Source organism: Symphalangus syndactylus, chromosome 5 (genome assembly GCF_028878055.3).
Source record: "Symphalangus syndactylus isolate Jambi chromosome 5, NHGRI_mSymSyn1-v2.1_pri, whole genome shotgun sequence".
NCBI classification, from domain to species: Eukaryota; Metazoa; Chordata; class Mammalia; order Primates; family Hylobatidae; genus Symphalangus; species Symphalangus syndactylus.
In genome coordinates this window covers 116,422,379-116,449,369 of record NC_072427.2, presented here as the reverse complement: position 1 = coordinate 116,449,369, position 26,991 = coordinate 116,422,379, and the positions used below count along the sequence as shown (strand labels likewise).

Below are 26,991 nucleotides of genomic sequence, written 5' to 3'. Positions count from 1 at the left end.
CATTTTTCCCTTCATTTCAACCTTGGTGAATCTGACAATTATGTGTCTTGGCGTTGCTCTTCTCGAGGAGTATCTTTATGGTGGTCTCTGTATTTCCTGAATTTGAATGTTGACCCACCTTACTAGTTTGGGGAAGTTCTCCTGGATAATATCCTGAATTGTGTTTTTGAGCTTGGTTCCGTTCTCCCCGTCACTTTCAGGTACACCAATCAAAGGTAGATTTGGTCTTTTCACATAGTCCCATATTTCTTGGAGGCTTTGTTCGTTTCTTTTTACTCGTTTTTCTCTAAACTTCTCTTCTCACTTCATTTCATTAATTTCATCTTCAATCACTGATACCCTTTCTTCCACTTGATCGATTTGGCTACTGAAGCTTGTGCATACGTCACGTAGTTCTCGTGCCATGCTTTTCTGCTCGAGATGGGGTTTCATCATGTTGGTCAGGCTGGTCTCAAACTCTTGACCTCAGGTGATCCACCCACCTTGGCTTCCCAAAGTGCTGGCATTACAGGCATGAGTCACCATGCCTAGCTAATTTTCCTCTTTACCCCAGGAAATGTGCCTATATTGAAGTCGTATTTTCTGATATTAATATTGCCACACCAGTTTTCTTATGATTAGTGTTTGTGTGGCATATGACTTTCTACCCTTTTATTTTGAACTATTTTTGTTTTATCATTTAAAGTAAGTTTCTTGTAGACAGGATGTAGTCAGGTCTCTTTTTAATTATTAAAATTTAGAGAAAATTCACATAAAAGTCACCATTTAAAACATTTTAAAAATGTACCATTTAGGCTGGGCACAGTGGCACACGCCTGTAATCCCAGCACTTTGGGAGGCTGAGGTGGGCAGATCACGAGGTCAGGAGATAGAGATCATCCTGGCTACACGGTGAAACCCTGTCTCTACTAAAAGCTACAAAAACAAAATTAGCCGGGTGTGGTGGTGGGCACCTGTAGTCTCAGCTACTTGGGAGGCTGAGGCAGGAGAATGGCCGGAACCAGGGAGGCAGAGCTTGCAGTGTGCCGAGATCGTGCCACTGCAGTCCAGCCTGGGTGACAGAGCAACATTCCATCTCAAAAAGAAAAAAATGTACAATTTAGTGGTTTTTAGACTATTCACGATGTTGTACAGCTGTCATCTCTGTTTAATCCCAGAACATTTCCATCACCCCAAGAAGAAACTTGTACCTGTTGGCAGTCAATTCCAATTCTCCCCTTGCTCCAACCCCTGGCAATCACTAATTTACTTTATTTCTCTATAGATTTTCATATTACGGATATTTCATATAAATGCAATGTACAATATGTGGCCTATTGTGTCTGTCTTCTTTCAGCATGTTTTGAGGGTTCATCTATGTTGTAGCATGTATCATTCTTTTGCTTCTTATGGTTGAACAAGATTCATTGTATGGATATATTACATAAATTATCCCGTTCATCAGTTGATAGGCACTTGGGTTGTTTTCACTTTCTGGCTATTTTGAATAATGCTGCTATGAACATTCATGTACAGCTTTTTGTGTGAACATATGTTTTCCCTTCTCTTGGGCATATACATAGGAGTAGAACGGCTGAGTCATGCGGTAACTCTATTTCTAACTTTTTGAGGAACTGCCAAACTGTTTCTCATAGTGGCTGCACCATTTTGTTTTCCCAATAGATTTGACTTAAAAAATGTATAACATACTCTTTTATTTAGTTGTGTTTACATCATTTACATTAAATTAAATTATTGGTATTGTCAGATTTAAATCTATCATCTTGCTAGTTGTCTGCTATTTATTTAATTTGTCCTTTATTGTCTTTCTGTCTTTTTCTGTCTGCTCTTGAATTGGTGGGGGGTTTTTTATTGTTGTTGTTTTTTTGTTGTTGTTGTTGAGACAGAGTCTCACTCCGTCGCCCAGACTGGAAGCTGGAATGCAGTGGTGCGATCTCAACTCAGTGCAACCTCCGCCTCCCGAGTTCAAGCAGTTCTCCTGCCTCAGTCTCCTGAGTAACTGGGACTACAGGCATGTGCCACCACGCCCGGCTAATTTTTGTATTTTTTAAGTAGGCGTGGGGTTTCACCATACTGGCCAGGCTGGTCTCGAACTCCTGACCTTGTGATCTGCCCGCCTTGGCCTCCAAAAGTGCTGGGATTACAGTACCACACCCGGCCGAATTGGGTATTTTTTTTAACTCAATATTATCTCTACCGTTGGTTTACTTATACTTCTTTTTAACTTTTTAGTGGTTGACATAGAATTTATAATGCATGTCTCAATTAATCACAGTTTACCTTCAAGTAACATTATATCACTCACATGTAATGTTAGAACTTTACAACAGTACACTCCAATTCCTCCCTCCAATCTGTTGTTCTATCATTTTCTTATATTTCACCTTTACACATGTTGTAAACGCAAAGTAGTCTTTCTATTATTTGCTTTAAATAGTTGGCTATCTTTTAGAGCAATTAAAATAAGGAAAAAAAGTCTTTTATCTTTGTCATTTCTTTGTGTAGATTTAAATTTCTGTCTCACTCTGATTCTTTCTTAAGAAATTTCTCTAATACTTCTGTTTATATTTGTCTGAAAATCTTTATTTCTTCTTTATGTATGAAAGATAGTTCTGTAACATATAAAATTCTGGTTTGACAATTTTTTCAGCACTTTAAATGTTTCTTTCCATTCTTTTCTAGCTTGCATAATTCCTGATGAATAGTCTACTCTAATTCTTATGTTTGTTGCTCTATATGTAAAATGTCTTTTTACATCTGGTTGTCTCTAAGATTATCCCTTTAGTGTTCACTTTTAGCACTTTGAATATGATGTATCCAGGTGGTTTTATTTTTGTTGCTCTTATTTATCCTGCTTATGGTTCTCTGACCTTCTCAGATCTGTGGCTTCATGTCTTAAATTATTTTGGAAAAATGTTAACCGTCTTCAACCAATGTTAACTCTCCAAATATTTATTTGGTTTCTTTCTTTTCTCTGTCATTTTCACCCCCAACCCCACCCCCAACCCCACCCCCAACCCTATGTAGGATTACCATTCTACATAGGGTAGACCGTTTGATATGATACCACAGCTCTTGGGTGCTCTGAGCCGTTTTTATTTACCCACTTTTTTTCTTTTTGTCCTTCAATTTGGATAATTTCTATTGACCTACATTCAATTTCACTGACTTTCCTTGATGTTTTGAGTGCAATGAAAGGAATCTTTATCTCTGTTACCATGTTTATTTCTAGTATTTCCATTAATTTCTTATAATTTCCATTTCTCTGCTGAAATGCTGTCTTTTTATGCATGTTGTTAACTTTTTCCCACTAGAACCCTATTAATTGTAGTTATTTTAAGTTACTTGTCAGATAATTTTAATGTCTACATTATCTCTTGAATCTTGTTCTTTTGGTTGCACTGTTTTTTGACAGTGAGTTCATTTTTTCTTGCTTTTATATGTCTCTTTCTCTCTTTTTTAATGAAATGCTTCATGAATTTGTCTGTCATCCTTACACAGGAGCCATGTTAATCTTCTCGTATCATTCCAATTTTAGTGAATGTACTGCCAAAGTCAGCACTTTCCTAACGTTCTATTAATTGCCAGAGAGTGTGTAGAACAGTAAGAAATCAGGTAAGTAGTATTTATGCCTGAAAATTGGCAGGCATGTTTTTTTTTCTCCTACCATTATTGTGTATGTGGGAGAAGGGTTGTGTCAAACTTGTCAGGAGTGGAGCTGGTTTTATGTTTTGCTGTTGCTGGGTTTGTCTTCAGTGTACCACCAGCTTCATTCCTCTGCTATTACTTTATCTTTAGGGTGAGGGTTAGTTTGCTGGATAGTTTTTCTTGAAGTTCCTAATCCTACGCTCAGGTTTTAGCCTTCCCTGTGTTCCTGAGTTTTAGAATAGGTCACTCTCCAAGGTATCTTACTTGCCAACAGCAAACTGTTGGTGTTTGATTTTCCTGCTGATGAGGCCAGGGGAATTCCCTGTTGTCTTAGTTTAGCTTCATTCTTCAGTAGATCCTATGTCCCTATGTCTAAGGATGGTGCTTTCTTAATCCTTTCACTCCAGTACTAGCAAAAAATTTCTAATGGTCTAGATCCAGAATGGTTTTATGGCTCCTCCCGCAGCGGTTGGAAGTTTTCTCATCCCCAGCTTCCAGCTCACTTGTGGCCTAGGGATGACATGGTTTGCTATCTACCCCTCCAAACCCCATACCCCAGCTGGTTAGGTCTTTTGTTCTTAGTAGACAAAGGACCAAGCATAGCATGATATCTTTCCCACAACTTGGCTACTACCATTTTCTAAGGCTCATCTTCATTGGATGCTTCTTCTGGTCTCTTGCTCTGTCCCCAGTCTTTCTAATGAACACCTCACGAGCCCTAGGGAGAAGAGCCTATGAATGGGTACAAATTCATGTCATGTACATGGCTCCAAAGGATTTTATACTCTTATTTTAGCTCACATCAGCCTTTAGCAATTTGTTTAAAATTTTTAGCTGAATTAATCTTATATACTTTTTTAGTGGCCCCATCTTCCTGGTTCTGCCTAGGTGAGTCAGCCTCTTGCCCTTTGTGCTATTATTGTTATATATTTTGTCTATATTTTCTTAACCCACACGACTTTATAATCGTTATTTTTTTAAATGCTCAACATTCCCTTATATTACCAATAGATTTAACTTTTCTGAACTGTACCTTTTCTAAATTCCTTCATGTAGTACTGTGCTTCCATTCATTCTTGTTTAGCTTTAAAAAATTGTATCTTTTTTTCTTATAGTGTAGTTCTGCTTGCAATAAATTGCCTTCATTTTTCAAAGAGGTTCTAACTGAGTATATAACTCTATACTCAGTTTTATAGTTGGCAGTTATATTTTCCTTTGGCACTTTACATATGCCATTCTATTGCCTTTGGCTTCCAAAAATTCTGTTGAAAAATCAGTCTATGTCCTGTTGCTTCTTTGAAGGCAACATGTATCTTTTCTCTGTTTTTACAATTTTCTCTTTTTCATTAGTTTTCAGCTATTTGACTATAATATTCTTGGGTGTGGTCTCCTTTGTATTTTTCTTGGACTTCTCTAAACTTCTTTTTTTATTTTAGTTTTTTATTTTATTTTACTTTAAGTTCTGGGATACATGTGCTGAATATGCAGGTTTGTTACGTAGGTATACATGGGCCATGGTGGTTTGCTGCACCTATCAACCCATCATCTAGTTTTAAACCCTGCATGTATTAGGTATTTGTCCTAATGCTCTCCCTCCTCTTGCCCCCCACCCCTGATAGGCCCCGGTGTGTGATGTTCCCCTCCCTGTGTCCATGTGTTCTCATTGTTCAACTCCCACCATGAGTGAGAACATGCAGTGTTTGGTTTTCTGTTCCTGTGTTAGTTTGCTGAGGATGATGGTTTCCAGCTTCATCCATGTCCCTACAAAGGACATGAACCCATTCTTTTTTATGGCTGAATAGTATTCCATGGTGAATATGTGCCACATTTTCTTTATCCAGTCTATCATTGATTGGCATTTGGGTTGGTCCAAGTCTTTGCTATTGTAAAGGTGCTGCAGTAAACAGATGTGTGCATGTGTCTTTATAGTAGAATGATTTATAATCCTTTGAGTATATACCCAATAATGGGATTGCTGGGTGAAATGGTATTTCTGGTTCTAGATCCTTGAGGAATCACCACACTGTCTTCCACAGTGGTTGAACTAATTTACACTCCCACCAACAGTATAAAAGCATTCCTATTTCTCCGCATCCTTGCCAGCATCTGTTGCTTCCTGATAGCCATTCTAACTGGTGTGAGATGGTATCTCATTGTGGTTTTGATTTGCATTTCTCTAATGACCAGTGATGATGAGCCTTTTTTCATATGTTTGTTGGCTGCATAAATGTCTTCTTTTGAGAATTGTCTGCTCATATCCTTCGCCCACTTTTTGATGGGGTTGTTTGATTTTTTTTCTTGTAAATTTGTTTAAGATCATTGTAGATTCTGGATATTAGCCCTTTGTCAGATGGATAGATTACAACAATTTTCTCCCATTCTGTAGGTTGCCTGTTCAGTCTGATGATAGTTTTTTTGTTTTTGCTATGTAGAAGCTCTTCAGTTTAATTAGATCCCATTTGTCAATTTTGGCTTTTGTTGCAATTGCTTTTGGTATTTTAGTCATGAAGTCTTTGCCCATGCCTATGTCCTGAATGGTATTGCCTAGGTTTTCTTCTAGGGTTTTTATGGTTTTAGGTTTTACGTTTAAGCCTTTAATCCATCTTGAATTAATTTTTGTTTAAGGTTTAAGGAAGGGGTACAGTTTCTGTTTTCTGCGTATGGCTAGCCAATTTTCCCAGCACCATTTATTAAATAGGAAATCCTTTCCCCATTGGTTGTTTTTATCAGGTTTGTTGAAGATCAGATGGTTGTAGATGTGTGGTGTTACTTCTGAGGCCTCTGTTTTTTTCCGTTGGTCTATAGATCTGTTTTGGTACCAGTACTATGCTGTTTTGGTTACTGTAGCCTTATAGTTTGAAGTCAGGTAGCATGTCACCTCCAGCTTTGTTCTTCTTGCCCAGGATTGTCTTGGCTATATGAGCTTTTTTTGGTTCCATATGAAATTCAAAGTAGTTGTTTTTTTCTTATGTATTCATTTCATTAGAGAATTAGGTAAACCTCACATTGCATGGCCAAGGCCAAAAAATGTTGTACAGTTAGAATGTGTTGAAGAAACCAGCCACAATTTAACCAGATTAGGTTTCAACAAGGAGATGACTGTATTCCTCCAAATAACCTTCATTTAGGAAGATGACATTCCTCCAATATGTGGAAAGATAATAAATGCCCTTTCTGCTGTCTGCCACTGAGGAAGAAATTCTCCCTCTTGAGGGACCAACACTATTTCATTTTTTTTTTTCTCTTTTCCCTTCTCCTTTCTTTGGTTTCTCCTTTCCATGAAGCTTCTTTAGTCATTTTTGCTTATCCTTAAAATCCTGATGCTCATCTCTTTTATAGATTGTGGTACTGCATTAAAATTTTCAATATTTTTGTTCAATCTATTTTTTCCTATATGTTCTTTACAATATTTATTATTGTCATTTTAATCTCCTTGTATGATAAACATTAATATCTATAGCATTTGTGGGCCTCCTTCTATTGTCTATTTTTAAACCTGATTATTGCACATATTATCCTTTCTCCTTGTATGTCTTGTAATGCCAGACATAGTGTATGAAAGTATCATAGAGAAGGAGATGATGTATATTCCACCAGCAAGTGTTTCATCTTTTCTCTGCAAGGCAGATAATGTGAAAGGCTGATTCCCTCAATCCAAAAAAGATTAGATTAGTTGCAGGTTGCAGTTCTAGTAAATTACAGTGCACCACTGGAGTGTCTTTGGGCCCATCATCCCATTTTGACTGAGTCCTCCATATATTGTCTCCCCAGCCTAGGTACTGTGGGAGATTCATTTCTTTCCTTAAGAAATTTTGAGATTAGCTTTTTAGCCTCTGCTTTCTAGAAAATGTCTTTATGGGGATATGGCTAGTATTTTTGAAGCAGTTCTTCCTTGTGGGACTTTCTGTCTTAAACACTTTATTTATTCTGCCTTTTAGAAGCTTATTGCTGAACTTTTCCACTTTCCCCACTGGCCCAAAACTCAGTAAATATCTCATGAGGAAAGTTTCTCATAGGTTTTGGGTTCCTCAAAATTTCAATCTGTCATGACAACCTCAACTACCAAGAGATCCACGTTTTGTTTTTTTTCCTCACCCACTCAGTCCCTCCCTCTGTCTGCATCAAGTTAGTCCTTAATCCAAGCTTAGAATTACCAAATTTCCTGAGGGTAAGAAAATTGATTCTAGCAAAATCTTATTGAAAAGGCGTCTTCCTCCTCTGGATTATTATCTAGTCCTTGCTTCTGCATTACTCTAATGTCTTTAAAAATATGATTTTTGTCATTTATTTAATTTTCCTCTAATTGCTGCATTTGGAGCATTGGTTTGATACGACATTTTAAATTTACTCACAACATACATACATATATATATTTTTTAATTTTAAGGGAAAAAAAGCATGCATGTGCTTGCCAGTGACAAGGATTTCAAAAATGCTTTACTTGGTGTTTGCATACATAAGTGTACCTCATGAATTTATAGTTTTCTCATGTTTTAAACTATTTGAAACCACCAACCTTTATACTTTGTTGAGAAGAGCTAGGTAAGAGAATGACATATAGGAGGCTTTGGCCATAAAAGTGAACTGTGTTAAACAGGAAACCTGTTAAGGAATAATTTTTAAAAATTAAGACTTATCTCTTGTCTGGATACTATAGTGAATATGTGTCAAAGATTTCTTAACTCATTATCAAGGGAATCAACAAGATGGTAAAGCTGGTTCAAACAAGAATTTGAGGAACCTAAGGTATATAGTTATCTAGTCAAGGGAAAGCTAAAATTAGTTTGCTAATAGATAGTGTTTAATGTCCTACAGAGGAAGAAAACCACAACCATTGGCATTATGTTTACTTGCAGAGAGAAATCTAAAAGTTAACACCTAATTTTATGGAATTTAAGCCCTAATTAGGAGTAAAGAGTAAGTCAAGCAAAAATAAAATCCTCTAAATAATTCAGTAATTCTTGGAAAGGGCTGTTGCACAATAATTTAGAGTGACATTAAAAAGGTATGTATTCATATTTTTGCCTTACTCCAAAGTACAGACAAATTTTCTTAGCATAATTTACTAAAGTGAAGCAAACTACCCAGAAATATTGTTTGTGTTCAGAAAATTTTAAAAATGTGGCATGTTTACATATAGTCTCCCAACTTGCAATGCTTTGACTTACAAGTTTTCAACTGTACAATGGTTTGAAAGCAATATGCATTCAGTAGAAATGGGTATGATGCTCTTGCAATATTGGACAGCTTGCAGTAAGCTGTAGCTCCCAGTCAGCTGTGTGATCACAAGGGCAAACAACTGATACTCTACAGTGTACTGTATTGCCAGATGATTTTGCCCAAACATAGGATAATGTAAGTGTTATAAGCCATTTAAGGCAGGCAATGCTAAGCTATGATGTTCAGTAAGTTAATTGTATTAAATGCATTTTAACTTACGGCATTTTTAACTTGTGATGGGTTTATCTGTACATAACCCTATCATAATTTGAGGAATGTCTATATAAATATTGAGAGAAGACCTAGAGACTCTCCACCCACCCCACCCCCAGCCATGATCGCTGATGACAGCTTAAACTGGTGTGTGATAAGAGCCTTTGGTCTAGGGAAATGAAGGATATTACTGATTTTAGTGTTAAACCTTCACATTGGGTAAGCCTTGAAAAATATGTACATTATGCAAGAATGCCCTTAGGAGAGGGATAACCTTCCTCATTTCTTCTGAACATTCTACCCGAAGGCAAAGATTGGAGGGATAATGATAGATATAACTTCTCTGCATAAGGAATAAATTACATGAGCCAAGTTAAATAATGTATAAATGTGGTTGCTACAAATGAAGTCAAGATTATGCCTATTCTAACAATTTCCAGTAACTTTATAGGGAAATGAAACTTCATCCATAAGAAAAAAAGAAAAGAACATAAGTGTCATAATATTTTTAATCTCAGAGAATTGACTATACTGAAGAAAGTTATCTGAAAAGGTATATAACAGAATCGTTGAAGCTGGGAATGATTCCCACATCTGTCAGTCCTTGGCTAAATCATTTAAATTCTCAAGCCAGATTTTATGCCTAAGACTGAGTATTAATTAGAAAAACCAATGTTATTGCAAAGCCAGATGAATAACTTACGCCTAGCATAGATCTGCTAAAGTAATTTCAACCATGTGCTAGGGTATCAGTAAATGACTTAATCCAGAAGCCAAAGCAAAGTTGACCTTCATAGCTGCAGAGGGATTTAATGAGTTTAAGATTCTTTTTTTGAATTAAGAGGTGCTACAGGATTTTTTTTCACTAATGGGTAAGAGAGGCATTGTCTGTGATAGAAATCTTGTATTGAAGAGGTTAAATGACATCTGAATTACTTGCATATTGTCTTCAGCATTAGCAAAATTGCTGGTAGTTTTGGATATAAGGGTTCCTATATGTTTGATGTGCCTTAAAATATATTTGGGTTGCAGAATGGCGAGGGGAAAAGTAGAACCCCTTTAAAGTTAAATGAAAAGAAAATTCCTTCAAAGATACTGGTTAACAGAGGTTAGTATATAGTTTAAGCCAGGGGTCCCTAACCCCCAGGCTGCAGACGGGTACTGATCATGGTCTGTTAGGAACTGGGCTGCACAGCAGGAGGGGAGCAGCAAGCTAGCATTACTGCCAGAGCTCTGCCTCCTGTCTGATCAGCCGTGACATTAGATTCTCAAAGGAGCTCGAACCCTACTGTGAACTGCCCATGTGAGGGATCTAGGTTGTGCGCTCCTTATGAATCTGATGTTTGATGATCTGAGGTGGAAAAATTTTATCCTAAAATCATCCCTCACCCCCTGCCCCACTCTTAAGTCCGTGGAAAAATTATCTTCCATGACAATGGTCCCTGGTGCCAAAAAGTTTGGGGACCACTGGTTTAAGCCCTCAGATAGTCAAAATAATTGAAAAATATAAGGAATCTACATTATCTACCCCGTGAAGTAATTTTGTAATATTTTTGCACCTTATAAACAGTCTTTGACCTAGGAATTGGTAATGAGAATTGTTATAGGTGACTGCTTTCAGTCAGTTCTCATGGTTATTATTATGCTTTATAGCTCTACCCAAATACAGTATCCATTCCTAAGATCTGCAGTTTGAGGCACTTGATTCATCCAGGGATGATTAGATTATATTGGTTGATGCTAATCAAATTCACAAGATACTGTTTTCATGAACCAGAACATAAACTTCTTCATTTATAACTTTCTCATTTCTACCCTGAGCGGAGAATACCTACCCCTTAAATGTTGATGTTCTATCGTTCTAAATGCTTCCTTCAAATAAAAAAAGATTTTAGTAATCCTTCTTATTTAAGATAGGTGAAAAACTTCTAAACAAAATGTGAGAAAAAGAAAGCAACGATATGTATTTTTAATCCACCAGAACAGAAGGGATTTTATTCTAGGAATGTAATCAAGATTCAATAATAGGAAATATTTTTCTATTTGTAGAAAATTATTTGTATTTCTTAATATAAATAAATCACTTAAAACATCACAATCGTCTCAACAGATGCCAAAAGAACATTTAATAAAATCAAAGTCATTCCTAATATATTCTCTGCAAGAATAGAAGTAAACAGTCACCTTCTTAACATGGTAAAGAGTACTTGTTTCAAACCCCCAGTAGATAGCATATTTTAAAGTAAAACCCAAAAGGCATATTCATGAAAAGTAGACATAATGCTAGGGTGTCTACCATTACCATTATTACTTAATATTGCATAGGAAGTTCTGGTCAATGCAATAAAGGTGAACCAGAAATAAACTCTTATTATTTGCAAATTATATTCTCAGATATCAAGAAATCTCATTAGAATCTCCAAAACCCATTAGAATTACTGTGACTTTTATTAAAACACTAAGTCCAGGAAAAATGTTAATAGAAAGGCTTATGGGAAAAAATATCCTAAGCTATTAATAATACCTGAAGGGTGGTTTAGAGTTAGATAGTTGAAAGGGAGAAAAGTGGGACTAAAGTAGATGTGGAAAATTCCTTAGCAAAGACCTAGGGGCTAGAGGAAGCACTTCCTTGATATTGCAAAGTGAAGGAAATTCAATATGCCTGTTAATTTGTGTAAGAGTTGATACAATTCCAGACAAAACTTTGGTGGGATATTTTGGAACTGCACTAGTTATTTTAAAGTTTATTCTGGATAAAGAAACTGCTACTATTATGAAAAGTGAGGTAAAAAATAAATTTGAGGACTGAATGTATAATATGATCCAATTTGTAAAAATAGAAGGGGAGAATAAACATACATGTTTTTATTTATAGTGTGTACATTGTGTGTGGTGTATGTGTGTTTGTGTGTGTGTGTACATATACACATACATACCATTTCTGGAAAAATACAACAAAATGTTGACAGTGGTCCCCAAAGAGTAGAACTGAGAGTTTGAAGGGACACAGGGGAAGCTGTTTTCTTTTTGCTTTATATTGTTTATATTATTTGCATTACTTCTATGACCATGTTATCATGTTGTAATTTGTTTTAGGTTCTTTATATTGGTGTTTTAAAACGCATGCAGTCAATGAATAATCCTCACTAAAAATATTTCTAGAAGGAAAGCAATAAAATAATATCTTATCAGATGGTATTCAAAAATATCTACTAGATATTAAAGCATATTATAACTGTGCAGTTATAAATACCTTTTATACCTTTTGGTGCAAGGTAGTCCTGAAATTAATTTGAATATAATATGAATCCAATGTACATAAAAGATATTTAATCAATGGAAAAGGACAGAGTTATTCAATAAATTATGTTGGAGCAATTGTTTAGCAATTTGGGGAAAAAAATCCTGTAGATTCTCACTTCACGTCTAGCATCAAAATAAATTCCAGATGGTTTGAGTTAAATATCTAAAAACAAATCAAAACATAGGAAAAATAAACGTTAGTATTTATCAAGTTTTTAGAAAACAGCCAAAAAGTAATGAAAAAAATAAATATTTAACTGTGTGAATATTTAAAACTGTATTTACCCCTCCTTCAAAAAAAACCATAGTTAAAATTAAGAGACAAACATAAACCTGGAAGAAAAAAAATCACAATTAATTTGGTAATGCTGATATAAATTTGTTGAAATACTAAGATTTAAATTGATATACAAAGGGATGAATTCACAGAAAAGAAAATATGCCTCCAGCAAATATGGGAAATGTCTAACCTCATAGTAATCAGAAAACTGCAAATTAAGGCAACTTTCTATTTTTCACCTATGAATTAAACAGATTTTTAACAATCGATAATGCGATTTCTAATATTATTAATGAGACTTCATTCATTGCTGGTGGAAGTGTAAGTCAATACAAATCTTTTTTTTTTTTTTTTTTTTTTTTGAGACGGAGTTTCTCTCTGTCACCCAGGCTGGAGTGCAGTGGCGCGATCTCGGCTCACTACAAGCTCCGCCTCCCGGGTTCACACCATTCTCCTGCCTCAGCCTCTCCGAATAGCTGGGACTACAGGCGCCCGCCACCACGCCTGGCTAATTTTTTGTATTTTTAGTAGAGACGGGGTTTCACCGTGGTCTCGATCTCCTGACCTCGTGATCCGCCCGCCTCGGCCTCCCAAAGTGCTGGGATTACAAGCGTGAGCCACCGCGCCCAGCCCAATACAAATCTTTTAGAAGACATTTTGGCAATGTGTCAAGTGCCCTAAAAATGTTTATGTCTTTTGGCCTAGTAATTACACTTCTCCTTTTTTTTCTTTTTCTAAAGAGAGTCAGGGTCTTGCTATGTGGCCTGACTGGCGTTCGAACTACTGACCTCAAGTGATCCTCCTGCCTCAGCCTTCCACAGTGCTAGGACTACAGGCGTGAGCCACAATGCCCAGCTTAATTTCTTTGACTCTATCCTAAAGGAGTAATCCTAAATATTTTATTAAAACTTTGTGCATAAAAAGTTAAAATATCCTTTCAAAGGGTGTCCAGCAGTAAGATACTGGCTAAGTAAACTATGATATTATCTGGAAAGAATATTATATTACCATTTTATCAAGTGTATGTGATAGCATGTAAAAATGCCTGTGTTATATAATATTAATTAAAATAAGGAATATAAACTATATTGAATAATAGAGTTATTATGATTGCGTTAAAGAAGGAAATATATAGGAATGAGACTGGAAGGAAACAATTGTTGACTAGTCTTGCAGACAAATCAAACTCATTTCTCTCTCCAAACATGCCTCTTTACCAGTATTTCCAGTCCTACTTGATGGCCCTACTATCCACTATGCATCATAAATTGCTGTAGCTATTTCACTTTCTAAATATATCTTTATTTTTTCCCCCTCCATCCTCACTGCCGCTGGCTTGACCTTTTTTTCCAAGTTCTGATCTTCTCCCATAGGACTTAAGTAGTGCCCCCATTTGGTCTCTCTGTTTTAACTATTTGTTTGTTATTGATTTCTAGCTTAATTTTACTGCGGCAAGAGGGTATTCTCTATATGATTTTAATCATGTTAGATTTGTTGAGACTTGCTTTATAGCTCAATTTTGTATAATGTTCCATCTTCACTTATGTGTTATTGAATATTTAATTCTATAACTTTCTTTATCTAAGATGTTATTATATCTCTTTTAAATCATTGTTCATTTAAATTCACCCATATTCACTTTTTTTGTTCTTTATGCCTTTCGTATCTCACACCTTCTATGAGATTACTTTCCTTTGCCTGCAGTACATCCTGTAGGATTTTCGTTAGTGTGGGAGTGCTAGTTGCACTCTCTTGATTTTCGTGTCTCTGAACATTTTTACTTTACCTTCACGCTCAAAAATATTTTCTGTTGGTACATAGAATTCCAGGTTGGCAATTACTGCCTTTAGGAACAGTCAAAGATGTCTCCTGGTGTTATGGGAAACAGAGGTTGTAGATAATTTGAGATAATCTCTGCATCTCAAGATCCTTAACTTAATCACATCTGAGTACACACCTTATGCCCTAAGGGTATAGCTTTTTGGACTACAAATTAATTTGGGAAAATCTTCTACTAAACTCTTCTCTCATTTGGGATTTGACTTCTATCTCCACCACCCTGTAAGTTTGCCAAAACCAAATTCAAGTTTTACAGGAATGACAGAGCCTTCAGGCCAAAAGTGGCTTTGATGTTGTAGCTTTTTTCTTTGGATTTCAGCCTTCCCTTGGATTTTCGCCTGCTAGTTCCTTAAATCCTTTTCTGTTCTTCAGTACTCTTAAGGAAATTAAAACATATTTTATTCAGTATTTTTTATGTTTTCAGTATGAGCATTAGTTTAAATAATTTGCCTGCCATGGCACAAAGTTAAATCCCCAAACTCTTTATAATGACTACCTTTTTATGTTAGGCAACATAAAAAATTATAGGTAAAACCCCCGTATACTTAGAGAGCAAACTAAATGACAAGGTAGTACGTGATTATTACTACAAAATGAAAATAGTGGCAATTAGTTCCTGTGAGTTTAGAAGGAAATAAAATCACCACGGATTTAAATAGTTTGAAAAGTTTAGTGGCAGGAGTACAGTTTAAAGTGCAAGGTAGGCCATTGGATTTTTATGAAATAGATTTAAAAATATTTGATTAATTTTTATGACTTCACCTTTATTCAGCTTTTGATAAAATCTGTATGTCTGGAAACTATTTTGAGATATGAATCTATGGCGTTTTCATCTCTATTTCCCTTCTCCTGTGATCATTGCCTTAGAGGAGGTATGCAGGTGAACAAAAAGCAGAAATAGTCCACAATTCTTGGTTGTTGCATTCCAAAAGTATAAGCCCTCAGGAAAACTGAAAGGGGAAGTTAAAAGAAAGGGAGATGTTTCCTAGGCATAAATGGCATGTTTCAAAAGAAACATGAAAGTACAAAGATCTACCTCAGACTAAAATAACAGCTTCTTAGACTGAGGATAGGAGATGAAAATGAGATCTGTGGGGTCCAGAGATGAGGCATTGACACATCATCTGATGCCACTAGGGCGGCAGCAGAGAGAAAGAGAGCAGCCAGAGAAAAATGACTCTTGGAGCATCTAGGCAGACAGGACATAGGCAGTCTTAAAAAGACCCCCAGGTACTAAACTGGCATAAAAGCAGCAGAGCACATCTAGAATTGTAGAGACAATTGGATATAGGACAATAAACTTCAGTGAGAACTGTTTAAGTTCCCTTTCTTACCCTGGCACTATGTAAGACACTGAAATTATAGTACAACCCAGGAAGAAGGATATCCCCAAGAATGGCAGAGGTCAATTTTCCTGTCAGCCCAGTGCAATGGAGGCTCAGGATTAGAAAGTTGAAATGTAGAAAAATAAAGTTGTATGTGTTAACCAATCTTGTGACTGATGTTCAAATTACTACATCTTTAGTTCTCACATTTTCCCCAAGTTGCATCCAAGTGCTTACTAGAAATTTCTAGTTGGGTTTTGCATATAATTTGGCATATTTATAACTATTTCACTAATATTTCTACTGAGGCAGAGGCAGATGAGACAATTATTTCTATAGTCCCCTTCCTATTGTCAGGGGAGAAACTCAGGGATAGGGGAAATCCAATTTGAGCAGAGTGGTTTTTACTGTTACTTAATGTCAGAATGCTTTGTAATGTAGCATAGGGCATGGAGGATGCTCTATATTTGACATAATGGCCCAAGTTTTCAGTAAATGAAATCAAAGTTATGTCAATAGGAGAAATATGAATCTTTTTTATAGAAAGATTGTGTTAAAGAAAATTAAACTTCAAGGTAGATGAATGCTATATAATAATTACTTAAATACTAGCCACAACTAGAGTAGAAACTTCCTACCATCATTCTTTTCCCCACTTTTTATGGAATCCGAGATTTAACCCTACTTGCATGCTAACGTCTTAGCCTGACATGGTTTCAGGGGTGCTGGCAGAAGATACAAGACTCCTGGGTGAAAAGCAAAGAACTTAACTTTTTAAAAAAAATTATTTATTTTAATAGACAAGTGAAAAAATATGTATATATACTTGTGGTGTATAACGTGATGTTTTAATATATGTATACATCATAGAATGGCCAAACAAAGCTATTTAACATCGTAGTACCTCATATACTTATTTTTTGTGGTCAGAACACTTCAAATATACTTAGCAATTTTCAAATATACAATATATTGTTATTAACTGTAGTCACCATAATGAACAATAGATCTCTTAAACTTATTCTTCCTAAATGAAATTTTTTGTCTTTTGACCAATATCTCCTCAATCCGTATAACCCCATCAGCCTCATGTAGTGACCATTTTCTCTCTGTTTCTGTAAGTTCAACTTCTAAAAGTTCTACATATAAATGATATCATATGGTATTTGTTCTTCTGTGCTTGGCTTATTTCACTTAACTTAATGTCCTCCGGGGCCATCCATGTTGTCACAAATCACAGGGTTTCCTTCCTTTTTAAGATTGAATGGTATTCCGTTGTGTGTATATATATATTTTCTTTATCCATTCATTTATTGATAAACACTTAGGTAGATTCAATATCTTGGCAATTGTGAATAATGTTGCAACATGAACATGAGAGTGCAGATATCTCTTTGACATACTGATTTCATGTCCTTTGGATATATACACAGTAGTGAGATTGCTGGATCATATGATAGTTGTATTTTCAATTTTTTGAGCGATCTCTATACTATTTTCCATAATGATTGCACTAATTCATAGTCTCACCAACAGTGACAGTGTACAAGGGTTCCCTTTTCTCCACATTCTTGCCCACACTTATCTTTTGTCTTTTTGATAATAACCATTCTAAGAGGTGTGAGGTGGTATCTCATTGTGCTTTTAATTTGCATTTCTTTGGTGATTTTTTTTTTACTAGCTTTCTTTTTACTAGCTTTTACTAGAATTTTTTTTTTACTGATTAGTTTTCTACTTTCACATGTTTTTTTGTGTTACTAATAAGCATCTTTTTCTTTCAGCTTGAAGGACTCTTTAGCATTTCTTAGAAGACAGGTTCTAGGGGTGATAAACTCCCTCAGATTTTGTTTCTCAAGGGAAGTCTTTATCTCTGCTTTATTACTGAAGGATACGTCTACCAGATACTGGATTTTTAGTTGGGAGCTTTTTCCCTTCAGCACTTTGAATATATTTTCTTACTCTCTCTTGGCCTGTAAGGTTTCTGCTGAGAAACCCATTGTTAGCCTTTTCAGAAATCCCTTATATATAATTTGTTTCTTTTCTCTTGCTGCTTTCAGGATCCTTTCTTTGTCTTTGATTTTTGGCAGTTTGATTATAATGTCTTGGTGTAGTCTTGTTTGTATTGAATCTGATTGGAGACTTTTAACTTTTCCATACCTGCATATGTATGTATTTCCCCAGATTTGGAAAGCTTTCTGTTAGTTCTTTAAATAAGCTCTCTACACTTTTGTCTCTCTCTTCACCTTAACTCCTGTAACTCTAATGTTTGCTTTTTTGATGCTATCCCATAAATCCTATAAGCTTTCTTTCTTCCTTTCATTTGTTTCCCTCCTTAGTGCATATTTTCAAATAACTTTTATTTCAGTTCACCGATTCTTTCTTTTGCTTAATTCTGCTGTTGATGTTCTCTATTGCTTTTGTCATTTCATTCATTGTATTTGCAACTCCAGAATTCTTTTCTGATTTTTAAAATATAATTTCAATCTCATTGTTTAATTTCTCATTTTGGTCATTTATTGTTTCTCTGATTCTACTGAATTATTTCCCTGTATTTTCTCGAGGTTTTCTGAGCTTCCTTTAAACAATTATTTTGAATTCTTTGTCAGACAGCTTGTATGTCTCCATTTCTTTGGAGTCAGCTACTGGGAGATTGTTGTGTGCTTTTGGTGTTATATCTTCTTGTTTTTTCATGTTTCTTATTGTTTTATGTTGATGTCTATTCACTTGGTGGAGCAGTCGCCTCTTTCAGACTCTATAAGTTAGTTTTGCTGTGGAAAGATCTTCCCCTACAAGAAGGGGGATATAAAGGCACTTGCTGGGTAGGGTGCAGCAGTTCTGGCACCATTGAGGGTTCCAGATATGTAGTGTCTGTGTAGCTCTGTCAGCTGAGGATTGTGTTGATGAAGACTGCAGGAATCCTTAGCAGCTAACACTGTGGCTATTCACAGTGGCAGTGAGGGTTGCTCAGTTCTTAATAGTAATTAATGGCTGCTAAGGTTCTCCTGGTTTCTTTTTCTCTCACAGGGGAAGTTGTGGCTAAGGGGGTTTCTCTTGGCACTGGGTCTGGCATGTGGGCTCACTTGCAGTGGCAGTGGCACTGGTGACTGATGAGTAACCCCTATGGAGTGGCCATGGAGCTGAGGCCTGAAGCACAGATATGCATGGACTACAGCTCTGGGATCTAGGGTGGTAATGGCATTGGGGACCAGGGAGCAGGCACCCCTGCCACCTCATTGGTAACAGAATGTGAGGCACAGATGCTTGTAAAGCAGCCAAGGAGCCAAGAATAGGAGCTCAGGCATGCTCAGAGTTACAGAGGCTTTGGCATCAGGCTGATGTCTAGCTCTCTGTGGCAGCTGAGCCGGCTCTGGAGTGTGGCCATGGAAAGCAAGGGCTTGGCTCTGGAGTGTGAATTAGCTAACTATTGCAGTGTCTCTGGTGTCTGAGATGTGGGCAGACTCGATACAGCCACAGTGCCTGGGTCTGGAGAGTGGGTGCACATGGAGCTGCCATGCCTCTAGCATCAGAGCACACCTGGGTTCGGGAGAGGTGTCAGCTTTTATCCCAATGTAGTTCAAAAGCAGCTGCTTCTTGTGTGTCTGTTGGGGGGCAGAGGGCTACAGGGAGGGTCATGCACTCACATCTCTCTCTCTCTCTCAGGTTCCTCTGTGGAATGGCTGTTGATTACCTCAGTGGCAAGAGATGCCAGTGTCCTCTGTAGAACAGGCTGCTAGGGACGGTGGTGATTCTTGCTGCATGGCTGATACCAATAGCCACCACCTTTCTTTTTTGCTCCTAGCCATCTCTTGGTGTCTCAGGTATGTTGATTTCATCAGCAAGCCCTGCCCCCCAATTTTTTTCAATACAGGTCTTGCTCTGTCACCCAGGCTGAAGTATAGTGGTACAGTCATGGCTCACTGCAACCTTGACCTCCTACAGTCCTCAAACAGTCCTCCCACCTCAGCCTCCCGAGTTGCTGGGACTATAGGAATGCACTACAATCAATACCAGCTAATTTTTTAAATGTTTTATAGAGGTGGGTTCTCACTATGTTGCCCAGGGTGGTCTTGAACTCCTGGGCTCAGGTGATACCCCCACCTCAGCCTCCCAAAGTGCTGGAATTACAGATGTGAGCCACTATGCCTGGCGACCAGCAGTCCTTTCTATGTGGTTGTTCTCCATTTTTTTTTCTTTTTCTCCATTGTGTTGCTGCAGGTTCTTTAACAGGCTCTTGAGCCCTCTCTGGGCTATTTTGGTTTGTGACTAGCTGTCATTGTTTTTTTACAGGAGAATGAAGGCCTGTATCTTCTACTCTGCCATCTTGGTTGACAAAGCACATTTTGGTCATGGCACAGCAGACAGCATAAGCTTTTATGTTTACCTTTATCACCCAGTTTCCATGGGGGTGATATGAAGGTGAGATCAGGTAGATTTTGCACATGTGGTGAATGCAAACCAAGTCCCAATTGAAGTATAAAGAGAAGTAAAGCTTCTGATAAGGAAATGATCCTGATGTACCTAGATGTTTTAGATTAATTTAGAGTTATTCATTGATACAGACTGTAATACAGATTGAGACCCTTTTCTAAATACATATGTGAAAGATCTAGGTCAGAGATGTTGCAAGTCTGAGTAGGAGAAAAAGGGATGCTATTGACCTTCATTATGACCATAGAATGTGATTTGAAACTGAAGGACCAATGATGCTTGTTTTCACTTTGGATGGTTGAGAGGATCATTTACACTACCTTGGGGAGACCTCTTACCTGGTGGCAAGTTGATAACGTAAGACAACATCCTCCCCCCTATTTATTATATTTATTTATATTTTTAATTGACAAAATTGTGTATATTTATGGTATACAGCATGATGTTTTGATATGTGTATACATTATGGAATGGTTAAATCAACCTAATTAACAAATGGATTACCTCACATACTTACAGTTCTTTGTGGTGAGAATACTCAAAGTCTACTCTCTTAGCAATATTGTTATTAACTCTAGTCACCAAGATGTCCAGTAGATCTCTCTTGAACTTATATCTCTTGTCTAACTGAAATTTTGTATCCTTTAACCAACATCTCCCCAATTTCCCCACTCCCCCCAAATTCTACCTTTGAAAGAGCAAAGATTAATTCTGACTGTGATTTTCTTGGGTTATGGGTATGTCTTTGTTTTTCATAGTGTTTCAGCCAGTTCTACTCTCAGAGGGCTCATGGAGCATTTAATTTACTGATATGAGATCCCACATAACATGTCCTATAACAAAGGACCCACTTCGTGGCAAAGGAGATGAAGCAATTGGCACATGACTGTGGCATCCTTTAGTACTATCACATAACAGCACAACCCATAGCTGTTAGCTTGCTAATGTGGTGACATGGCTTCAAGATGCCTCAGCTGAGGTGCTGGCATAGAAGAGACTTCCATCTGAGAAAGGAGCACTATTCTTCATAATGCTGTATACATCTGAAAGTGATGATTATTATATGGTGCCATGTTCCCCATAGTTAGAATACATGGGTTCAGGATCGAAGGGGCAGAAATAGTAGTATCCTCATACAACATCATGTTCTTGGAGATTTACGATCTGTGGGTCTACAGGTCTGTATTGCCAGGGGTGGCGTCCTCTTACCAAGGAACGTAGAGTACTTATAAACTTAAAGCTATAGCTGCTTCCTGGTTACTTTGGGCTTCTGGTTCCTCTGTGGCAGCTGGAAGGCAGAGAGAGTAATGAACACATTGGCAGAGAAAGTATCATGAAGAGGAAGGACTATTGATATATATAGGGGAAGGAAGAAATGGTTTTGGTGTTCAGGTGATCCACTAGGGCATCTCTTAGTATTCCTATGCCTGATTTTAACACTATACAGGCAAAAATAGCAACTACAGCCTGGGAAGGGCCTTAGACCTTTTGGCAACGAGGGTCTGAGCTACTCCACCAGGGCAAACGTAGGCCACTGGAAATGTTTGTCAATGGGGAGGGGAATCTAGAATGAGTGGTGGAAGAGGGAGATGTCCCTATCTCTGAGCTGCTGTCAATGTGGCTAATATTAGCTCACAGCTATACCCGATTCTGGAAAAATGCCTTGGGCCACTGGGAGCTGCCTTACCTAGAAATACCTGAGAAGTAATCCACCATTCCTGACATACATGCAGTGGTGGCTCATACCCAATAGCTGACTGATATGGCGGTACTAAGCCCCTTGCCTCAAGGTGGGTCAATTTTGAGGTGTAGTCATGCCAAGATCTTCCTGTGGGATCAGGCTATGGGTAGATCTCAACTTTTCAAACTCATTTTTGTGCTTAGCTTCTTTGCCTGTGCTATCCTGCTTCCCTCATATCCTGTTAGCTTTCTTCTGAGAATACCCCTTCAATAAGTCATTTGCACAAGAATCCTTTCTCAAGTTCTACTTCTAAGCGATCATGACTAAGACATTTCCTTCTTGGCCAGGTACAGTGGCTCACTCCTGTAATCCCAGAAGTTTGGGAGGCCAAGGCAGGAGGATCACTTGAGCCCAGGAGTTTGAGGCCAGTGTGGCCAAGATAGTGAGACCCCATCTCTACAATATGAAAAAAAAAATGAGCAGGGCATAGTGGCACACTGCTGTAGTCTCAGGTACTCAGGAGGTTGAGGAGGGAGGACCCCTTGAACCCAAGAGTTTGCGGCCACAGTAAGCCATGATTGCACCACTGCATTCCAGCATAGGCGACAGAGTGAGACCCCATCAGATGCACAAAAAAGACAGTCCCTTCTTTGCCATCTAAAAAATAAAAAAATAAAAAGAAGGAAAAAAGAAAAAGAAAAATCCTGGGGAAGAATTCTGACAGACTTGGTATGCAGTAAAGAATTTCCCAAAGAGAGGTCTGGCCTTTGCCCAACTACCAGGAGGTGATCTGTAGGCCCATGAATGTTCTGCCTAATATAAATTCTATTCTAGAATGTTCTGGGGTGGGGGGTGTAGTTTGGCCACCACATGGCCTACAAATATAATTTATGACGGGGCTTTGGGCCACATGGTATCAGTTTTGCCTCCAGAAGGGACTGGAGATTACAGGTATCAGCCTGATCTCAAAAGGTCAGCCATGCAGGCAGTATGTGATCAAGCCCTAGTAAAAACTCTGGTTACCAAAGGTTTGTGTGAGCTTCCCCGGCCAGCCATGTGTGTCACACATTGTGGCTGGAAGGAGTTAACACCATCCATGACTTCATGCAGGGAGGATGACCAGAAGCTCCACATTTGGATCCCTCCTGGACTCTACATGTCTCTTCCCTTGGATTTATTAATCCCTGTATTAAACCATAGCTGTGAATATAACAACTTTCTATGAGTTCCACGAATCCTTCTAGTGAATTATCAAGTATGAGGGTATTTGGGGAACCCCCAAATTTGCAATTGGTGTCATAAGTGAGGGCAGTCTTGTGTAGACACTGCTCCTTCTGACTGTATAGTTGGATAAACTCTCACACCTGGCTTGGGTCTTCTCTCTACTACCCCTGGTGCCATGATTAGGACCATCTGGGTAAAGTGCAGTCCACTAGTACGTATGATTGGAGCTGGGAGGGAGGGGAGCTAGAGGGATGGACTGTCAAAAAGATGTTTCACTTTCACTAGCATTTTCTAAGACCTGTTATCTGCCCTGCCTTGACAAAAAAGTCTGCTTGTCCATTCAGATTGTAGCTGATCCTGCTGCTTGTCTTTTCCTTCCTTTCCTTTCCTGCATCAGGGAGAAACACTCTCCTTTCACTCCGAACCTTGACTCTTCTTCCTTCAGATTCCCAATGTATGTTTTTTGTTTGTTGGCACATCTGACATTATTTTACTTGGAAATCAGTGGTATATTAGTATTGTAGCCTTCTCAACTAATGCACATATTTACATCTCCTGTACTATTTTTATCTCTGGCCAATGATTTTCTAATGTTAAAATATTCCTTTACAAAGAAGCTTCTTTGTTAACAGAAATAGTATGGCATCCATATCAACTTCTTTAATATCTTGAGGAGCCTTTGATAATTTTCATTTAAATTTTTATAATCCTAGCTAATAATATTACCTCATTCCTTGGCTTTTCCTGTGTTAGTTGATGTGAGGGGCTTGAGAGTAGCTGGGAGGAAATACCATGGTAATGCTTGGGTATAACCCAAACAAAGGAAATATAAATTGGAATTTGAATATCAGCAGATTTCAAACACAAATTCTGTTTCACTTAGGGTTAGCTTAGGAACTGGGGTAATATATGTATATACCAATTAGGGAGGTAAAAAAGGCAGACATTAAGAGACCAAGGCAGAGATTGACAAGGGTAGACATTATCTAAAGCTTTCACTAATACCTAAACTTAAAAGGACCAGTTAACATGAGAACATCACAGTAGTGAAGCCTGTATGTTTTTTCGTATATATATATATATGTATATGTATATATATATATGTATATGTATATATATATGTATATGTATATATATGTTAAAGTAAGCCTAAATATATATAAATATACTTTTTTCCTTAACTAGTAATAAACTATATATTTTTAATTCTATAATATAAGCCTATTTCTTCTCAATTGCTTTATGGAACAAGTGCAGTATCCAGAAACAGACACAGTTCTGACCTTATTAGCTGAATGACTGGGGACCATGTATTGTACCTTTCTGAGTCTTAGTTTCCTTATCTATAAAAATAGCAATAAGTATAATCACCTTGTAGGATTGTTGAGAGCATTATAGATAATTTACAAAAAATGCTTGGCCCACAGAGCTGCTTTGTAAATGTGGCTATTATAACATTCTGGGTTTTAAAAAAATAACTCACCAAGCATCCTTATGGAGGTATCACTCTGATGTTCTAACTGGATATACCAGCTAAGCTGGTGTCCAAGTAGAAACCATTCAATTTTGGGTATTCCATCCTTTCTGTATCTTGAGTAACTTCTTGAGGACCAGGCTGCTTACTAGTTTCTGCCTTCACTGGCCCTGCTCCTTTAAAAGCACTGTCACCTCCACCTGATGTTTAGTCTCGCCAGGTTCCTGACCATCTCATAGCTATTGCTTTTGCCTTTGTACCTAAAGGAGGCAATATTTTATCAGATTCAAACCAGAGCCATTGGAGTATGGGATTAATTTTACTATTTTGTATGCCTAGGGAGAGTCCTGGCTTCTCATATGTCCTAAAGCCACAGTCTTCTGCTCATTCCTCTGTGTTATCCCAGGCCGTTTGACTGGATTTTTCCCTTAGTTAACTGTTCAGAATTCAAGCTCCCTATTGGGACAGGAGCACTGGAACCAAATTTGTGTGAATGAGATCCTAACAGCCTGCTCTTGAGGGGCTGAATCTTTTTTCCCATAAACCAAAGGCTTTGTTACGCTTCTGCTCCTAAAATTCCAAACTGCTGCCTCTCCTGGCTTCATATTTTCTACTCTATACCTCTGCCCCCTGGAATGAGCCAAATTTCAATGCGGTCTGAACTGGTGGTGAATTTGCCATTTGAATACTAGCTTGCTACCCTGTGACCCAATCCTATAACTGGATCAGTTCCTCCTTCTGTTCCATCTTAAATTCAAGTCTCAGTATACCCCACGGCCCAGCTTATACAAGCATCAGCTGCTAAATGCACCCCAGTATTATATCTTTTTAAAAATTCACATAAATTACATTCCATATAATGCCTTGTAAAACTACCTGTATTACATGTATGCTTCTTTTAAAATCTAATTACCTAATTCTGTGACATTCATGCTAGTTTGTTACTGAATTTCAAATTCCATTTTGTTTTAGAGCCCTAGGAAAATTGCTCAAGTTTCTTTAATTAGTATCATTTTGGTTGTTAAATTTTCAAGATGAAGACATTGTGTTTCAGCATTATTTAAAGCTAGGGCATTAAAATTAGCTGGGGATTTTTCAAGAATTACTCATTATGACCCAATTTTAAAGGTATTTTAAATGTAACATTTAAAAAGAATTATTAATGTCTGTACTCTATCTCTTTCGGCTACAATAGCTCAAAGTTATGTAAAAAGTTAATTGCTAGCCAAAGGTTTCACTTTTCACTGTGTAAAATATAATGTCAACTCAATTGTCTGTATTGGGAAAAGCAGAGGTTGAGTAATTCAAAAGTAATTTATATTTGTCTTTGGGATGCTTTTGCCCTTAAATTTGAATGTAGGTGAGTCTAACGTCTAGGGAATTCATGTCAAAATAAGGAAGCTGCATTATGAAGATCTCAAATCAGGAAGCTGGTGAGTTCAATTATTCTACTTTTTTTCTTTTTCTTTTCTTTTTTATTTTTTGTTTTGAGTTGCTCTCCTAGGTTGAAAGACGCAAGTTAAGCTCAGTGTCATTCCTCTTTGGTAGATTAGAATATTGAACATAGATGTTAATCCATAGGTCTAGGAAGAATTCCATAGAAGATTAGAAGCTGTTGAAATAAGAATTTTTTGATCCCTATTGGGTTATGTGATTAAGCTAAAACAACAACAACAACAAAAGAAATACAGGAAACAGAAAAGGAAGATAGATTATATTATAGAAAAAATAATGTTTAGAAAAAATACTGTAGAAATTATATAAAGAGAACAGGGAATGGCAACCGGCCAAGCATTGTGTTGACTTGGAATGTACCTACCAAGTGCTGCATATTGCGTGTCATGGGGATAGAGGTAAAATTGAGAAGGAAATGAAATAATAATCTAATGAAGTAAAAACTAATATCTTAAAAAATAGGGCATCTCTTAAGTACTGGTAAGAAATACAAATATATGATATATAAAAACAAATGCTCTTTTGTGTCATTTTGAATAAATTTTTACCATAAGCATCTTTTATCTATTACCCAACAACAAACTTGAAAATATATGCCTTGAAATTGAAAATCTACAGAATTTGACAATAACAGCAAATGTTCTCCTAACAATAAGTACCTAATGCTCTACCCAGGTGGCTTAGTTTTCTACAAAATTTCTTTTGGTTTTTTCTCACTCTGTTGCCCAGGCTGGAGTGCAGTGGCATGATCTTGGCTCACTGCAACCTCTGCCTCCCTGGTTCAAGCGCTTCTCCTGCCTCAGCCTCCTGAATAGCTGGGATTACAGGTGTGAGCCACCACGCCCGGCTAATTTTTGTATTTTTAGTAGAGACAGGGTTTTACCATGTTGGCCAGAATGGT

General features: G+C 37.3%; 1 protein-coding gene and 1 non-coding gene across 4 annotated transcripts in view; one reads left to right on the top strand and one right to left on the bottom strand.

Annotated features, from left to right (window-relative positions):
• Positions 1 to 26,991, top strand: part of TEX9 (testis expressed 9) — a 190,118-nt gene that overhangs the window by 27,340 nt on the left and 135,787 nt on the right. The gene's annotated exons all lie outside the window — the stretch shown is intronic.
• On the bottom strand, positions 3,457 to 3,562 carry LOC129483619 (U6 spliceosomal RNA). Its single transcript, XR_008658136.1, has one exon. It is a non-coding gene; the product is annotated as a U6 spliceosomal RNA (small nuclear RNA).